This window comes from Choloepus didactylus, chromosome 10 (genome assembly GCF_015220235.1).
Source record: "Choloepus didactylus isolate mChoDid1 chromosome 10, mChoDid1.pri, whole genome shotgun sequence".
NCBI lineage: Eukaryota > Metazoa > Chordata > Mammalia > Pilosa > Megalonychidae > Choloepus > Choloepus didactylus.
The window spans coordinates 120,058,461-120,065,226 of NC_051316.1; the positions used below are offsets into that span (position 1 = coordinate 120,058,461).

At 40.5% G+C, this 6,766-nt stretch overlaps 1 pseudogene; it reads right to left on the minus strand.

Moving 5' to 3' along the window:
* Nucleotides 1-4,540: 4,540 nt before the first annotated feature.
* On the minus strand, nt 4,541-5,494 carry LOC119505766 (annotated as a pseudogene).
* Between the last annotated feature and the right edge of the window lie 1,272 nt (nt 5,495-6,766).

Here is a 6,766-nt window from a genome sequence, read left to right on the forward strand (position 1 = left end):
CTAAGAAAACTAGGAATAAAAGGAAATTTCTCCACTATGATAAAGGACATCTATGAAACATTTCACCTATTATCAAATGTAATGAAAAAGAACTGATGTTTTCAATTTTAAAAAATTATAAAAGATGGCTTATCTTTTACTTGGTGGTATTTTGGGGGGATCATGTTTAAAAGGTCTTTCTTCCCTAAGGTAAAAGACACTCTGCATGATTTCTAGAAGTTTTAGAGATTAAACATTTTTGTTTGAGTCTATTATTCACCTCAAATTGAATTTGGTGTATGTTGTTGTATATAGAAATACAGTTGTTCCAGCACCTGTAAAAAAAACAAAATTATTCTGTCCACACTGAGTCATCTTGGCTCCTTTATTTACAATCAATTGACCCATATATATGTGGTTCTTTCTCACTTTTGATTCTGCACAATTAATCTATTTATCTACCTTTATGCAAATACCACAGTGTCTTGAATATTGTAGGTAAATACTAATTTTGCAAATAGGTCAAACAAATCATGCAAAGTCATATTTTTTAAAAGATTGGTTTGGCTTTTCTAGTTCCTTTCCATTCATTTCTGTTTTAGATTCATACTGGTCCTGGAAGAGCTGATACAAGTTTGGAAGGCTTACAAGAGGTAGGCCAATTTAGGGCCAAACATCCACATTTCAGGTCCTGAAGAAGATTTTATCCAAAGAAAACCGATGACAATATGGTTTGAATTTTGGGGGAAAAGGTATTGGGAATGTGATAAAATATGCACACTTTGATGAGGCATTAAATTTTAATTTCCACACCATATATACATAAAAACAAATAATGAGATAACTCTTTGAATAGGTATAGGCTTAATGTGTGTGATTTCCTGGAATCAGTGTTTAATTTATATTCTTGTCGCAATTGGGTGGGTAGTAAGTTTACTCCTTCTTTCTCTTCAACCAAATAACTTAGCATCAATCCATAGTCACCCTTATTTCATGGTAAGATTATTAAGTAATAATGGAAATTAAGAATAACTGGGCTGCTTTTATTCACAATATAAATATCCAGCCCCTACCTTTGGAGAGATTCAGAACCAGTGTCTCAGAGATAAAAAACAAAAATTCTCATGTACTCTAAGGGCATTTGGATTAACAACACCACAGTAACTACTAGTTGAATTCTTTCCCCATATTGGTTCCCTCTACCCTTCCCCCATCTCATAAATAGGACTACAGCTGTCCTGTATATGATTATATACCTGTATGTCCTGTATATGTGTATATACCTCATATACTGCTATCCCTCTACCCCACCTCATATACATGACTACAGATGTGCAAACCCATGTGATGATATCTTTCTATAGGCACCCATATTTGTCACTCCCACCTACCAAATAAAAAAAATCATCCATACTATATTTCATCAAATCTAATGCCTTATTTTTTCATATTATAATGTTTTGGAAAAAGGGAAGAGTTCTATAATTGACAGTGTCCTGGTTTTATAAATTATGATATATCACCACTTTGAATTGAATCCACACTTATTTACAGAATTCCTATTAATTCTTAAATTCAAGGGTAAGCACAAATAATGTAAGTCAAAATTATTTCAAAATCTAGTAGGTTTAAAATTTTATACTCTAGTCCTGTTAGTTATTGTCACAGGGATGCTTGAGCTAGACATTGAACATGATACAGCAAGTCAAATGTGTAACATTAGACAATTGTCAAATTTTAAAATTACATTTATATATGTGTCCTAGTTTGCTAATGCTGCAGAATGCAAAACACCAGAGATGAATAGGCTTTTATAAAACGGGGGTTTATTTCACTACGCAGTTAAAGTCTTAAGGCCACAAAGCGTCCAAGACAACACATCAGCAATCGGGCACCTTCACCGGAGGATGGCCAATGACGTCCAGAAAACCTCTGCTAGCTAGGAAGGCAGCCGGCGTCTGCTCCAAAGCTCCGGCCTCAAAACGGCTTTCTCCCAGGACGTTCCTCTCTAGCAAGCTTGCTCCTCTTCAAAACATCACTCCCAGCTGCACTCTCTTAGTTTCCTCTCTCTGAGTCAGCTCATTTATATAGCTCCACTGATCAAGGCCCACCCCGAATGGGTGGGGCCACGCCTCCATGGGAACATCTCATCGAAATGATCATTACCCACAGCTGGGTGGGGCACATTCCAAGCAAATCTAACCAGCACCAAAAATGTCTGCCCCACACAAGACCACAAAGATAATGGCATTTGGGGGACACAATACACTCAAACCGGCACATTCCACTCCCTGGACCCCAAAATGACATCATCTTTCCAAATACAAAATACATTCATTTCATCACAATATCACAAAAACTTAAACCATTTCAGTAACAAAAGTTAAGTACAAAACCCCATCAAAATCAATTTAGGCATGGTCAGTCCCAAGGCACAATCTTTCTTTAGCTGTGGATCTGTGAACCTAGAACAAGTTATGTGCTTCCAATATACAAAGGAAGAACATTCATAGGATAAACATTTCCATTGCTATAAGGAGAAACAGTAAGGAAAACAGGGTTAACAGGACCAAAACAGTTCCTAAAACCTGCAGGACAAACTCCATTAGATTTCAAAGTCTGAGAGTCATTTACAGAACAATGTTGCATCCTTGGGGCTTGAGAGAGCGGGAGCCTAACCCTTCTCAAGGGCCTTTTTGGCAGCTGTTTCCTCTCCAAATGCTTGGGTGAGTGCTCCAACATATCCACACATTGGGGAGACCACCTTCTCGGCCCCACCCTCCTCAAACATCGGGGCAGCTCCCGGATTCCCTTCCATCTCCGGGGCACACGCTCAACCCCTTCAGAACAGCGTGGTGGCAGCCAGGCTCTCCCCAATTCCCTGGGAATGTGCTCCACCCTCTTTGGGGCTTGGGGTGGCAGGACATTTCCTGAGCAACGAGGCAGAAGGCCCGCCCTCGACCTCCAGGGCAAACTCACCCTTTCCCTGCGTGTGGGCTGCTCCGCTCTCTCAGCCCTAGACCTCCTGACTCCAGACCTCAACCTCCATGGCTCTGTCTTTGAAGAGATTTTTCCTTTAATTTTTTCCTTGTCTGTCTCCTCCAGTCCAGACTGGCAATGGCTCTGTCTATAAAGATCTTGCAAAAATTCTGTTGGCTTTGCATGAAGCATGCAGGGGTCAAAGCCATCAGAAAACAGGAGTTTCCACAAATCCTTTCTGGATAATTCCATCTCCAATCTTGGCTTGTACTGAAATGGCAGCTGGATTCCATGTTTGGTTACATCCTCACGTTGGGCTGTAGCTTCTGGGATTCCACCCCCTGGAAGCTCGTAATTTTCCAAGCCATCAGCTTCTGGTTTCTTGGAACCCAAGAGTTCAGTTCTAAGTTTATCTCTCTCTGCTCGCATTTTACTATAAGCTGCAAGGAGAAGCCAGGGTATATCTTCCACACGTAGTCTGGAGATCTCCTCAGCTAAGTATTCCAGGTTGTTGCTTCCAGATTCTTCCTTCCATCTGACACCAGGACTCAATTTTGCCAAATTCTCTGCCATTTTAAAACAAGGATCGCCTTTCTTCCAGTTTACAACACATTCATCATTTCTGTTCAAGTCCTCATCAGAAGTATCTTTAGAGTCCATATTTCCACAAACAGTCTCTTTAAAGCAGTTTTGGCCTTTTCTATCAAGCTCCTCACAACTCTTCCAGAAACTCCCCCTTATCCATTTAAAAAGCCATTTCAACATGTTTGGTATTTGCAAACTCAGCAGCAAAAGCACCCCACTTCTCTGGTACCAAAATCTGTTCTAGTTTGCTAATGGTGCAGAATGCAAAACACCAGAGATGGATAGGCTTTTATAAAACGGGGGTTTATTTCACTACGCAGTTAAAGTCTTAAGGCCACAAAGCGTCCAAGGTAACACATCAGCAACCGGGCACCTTCACCTGAGGATGGCCAATGGCATCCGGAAAACCTCTGCTAGCTGGGAGCGTCTGCTCCAAAGCTCCGGCCTCAAAATGGCTTTCTCCCAGGACGCTCCTCTCTAGCAAGCTTGCTCCTCTTCAAAACATCACTCCCAGCTGCACTCAGTTTCCTCCCCCCGGGTCAGCTTATTTATATAGCTCCACCAATCAAGGCCCACCCCGAATGGGTGGGGCCACGCCTCCATGGGAACATCTCATCGAAATGATCATTACCCACAGCTGAGTGGGGCACATTCCAAGCAAATCTAACCAGCACCAAAAATGTCTGCCCCACACAAGACCACAAAGATAATGGCATTTGGGGGACACAATACACTCAAACCGGCACAATATGAATAATAGATACATAACATGCCATATATCATCTGTAATAACTAACTTATAAAATCAATAAATGCTAAATAAATTTCAAAAAAACACAATTCTGGATCACTAAAAGATTCATTAATACCAGCAGTGGTATTTAAAACGCAAATCAGAATAGAGGACAGAAAGGTGAATTTGATCACAAACATGTATAGTGTATGCAGTTTTATGGATAGTTTTGGAGATTATCCAGGTTATACTATTTGTATACTATTATCTGAGTTTGGAAATTAAGACAGTAACAAAAGGATTTCTAGTCAGCAATTTTTTCAAGGCCATTTTTACCTCTTTGCTCTGTAGACTGTAGATGATGGGATTCAACATAGGGGTTAATCCAGCATATATCAAAGCCAAAAATTTAGCTGTTTCCTGTGAATCTACAGCCAAGGGCTTCAGAGACATGGAGAGGGCTGTGCCATAGAACAAAATGACGACAGTCAGGTGGGCTGCACACGTTGAAAAGGCTTTGCTTCTTCCATGTGCTGAGCTGATTCTCAGGATGCTGGAGAGGATGAAGGCATAGGAGACGCAGATGAGGAGCATGAGAATGACAAGTACACTGAGCACCAGCATGACTAACTGTACCATGGATGTGTCCACTCATACCAATTTCAAGACAGCCAGAATTTCACAAGTGAAATGATTGATGTTGTTGTTACCACAGAGAGAAAGCTGTAGCACATATGCTGACTCCACCAGGGCAGCGAGGCAGCCTGTCACCCAGGAGCCAATGGCCATCTGCACGCAGACCCTCCTGTTCATGATGATGGGGTATCTCAGGGGGTGGCAGATGGCCACATACCGGTCATAGGCCATCATGGACAGGATCACACACTCAGTGGAGCCCACAGCAAGAGATAAGTACATCTGAGCAGCACATCCTGAGAATGAGAAGGTGTTTATCCCTGAAACAAAGTTTACCAGCACTGAAGTGAGAGCAGAAGAGGTGTACCAGATGTCCACAAAGGAGAGGTTGCTGAGGAAGAAGTGCATGGGGGTGTGCAGGTGGGAATCCAGAATGCTGACGGAGATCAGAATAATATTGCCAAGAAAAGTGATCAGGTACATCAGCAGGGACAGCACAAATATAAGGATCTCAGTTTTAGGATAGTGGGAAAACCCCAGGAAGACAAAACCTGATATAGATGTCCAGTTTGCCTGAAACATTTTATTCTGTTCTATCATCTTTTTATAAATGTCTAGAAGAATGAACATCACTTCCTACATACAAACAAAAAAAAAGAAAGAAAGAAAGGAAAACCTTCTACCCCACTCTGGTATTTTCACTCCATTGGAACTGCGGTCTATGTTTAATGGCTTCTCAATCTTGCTGAAAGTATTAGAAATAAATATTTGAAGAAATCTCTCACTAATAAGGAAAATTTTAAGCAAGAAATCAGTAAATAAAATGTTAACTGTTATATTCTTCCAGACTTTCTTTTGACATTGCTGTGAGGGGGTTTATTTCATAAACATCTGATGATAGAAAAAAGAAAATCTTATGCTGTCTTTCTTTCTTCCTAAACCAGATTTGCAACTCATCTATGGCTACACCAACCATTTAGATCCGGATCATTGAAATGGTTTCCTTCCTTGGGTATAATAATAGTCTTATTTCACAGATATTCTACTTCCAATTTTGTTTTCTTCAGGTACCCAAAGACATTTGTCCAAAATAATCTTGAAATTTCAGGGAATCTAAGGTCTATACCACAGAGATCTACAACCACAGATTAATTTTTTGAAGACATTCCAGGTTTGCCTTCTCAAACCTGGGAAAATGACAGATATTCTCATGGTAGCAGACACATGACAGAGAACATTTTGTGTTGCAAGAGTTCCCTTGAAATCTATGATCCACACACTGTCTCCAAAGGACCATTCATTGACATTATAAGAAAATTTAAGCTCTTCAATGCTAGAGGAAACTTTCTAATTGTGGGGTAAATTAAAGTTACAACTCTATTTGTGAAGGATAACAATTTCTGAGACTCCAGGGACAATATCCCACAGGAGCAATTATAGTCAGTAGCAGGCCTGTTCTAATTGCAGTGTCATTCAACAAGAAGTAAATCTTTTCCTCTTCTACTGTGCTTGGAAGGAGGAACTTTGCTCCTCATTGTCTTATGAAAGTCAGTCAAGTTGGCTAATTTCTATACCATTAAGGAGAATTGTGGCAACTTCTCCTTCATATTGAGGGTAGGTTTCATAAAATGCATCACATCAAGTTGTACATTACATGGAGCCCACCAAATATGGGCAGCTGTGAGCTTAAGGCACTCATCTATTGTTCAACATGCTCAGAGAGAAGACTTATGAGAAGGGATGAAGAACCTTGAGATTTTCCTTCAAGTGGAGCCCCTTTTGGGAAGGAAGTTCTGTTGAATACCAGCACCTACCATTCAGAATCTCAGAGAAGGCTCTGTTTATTTGAGTGGT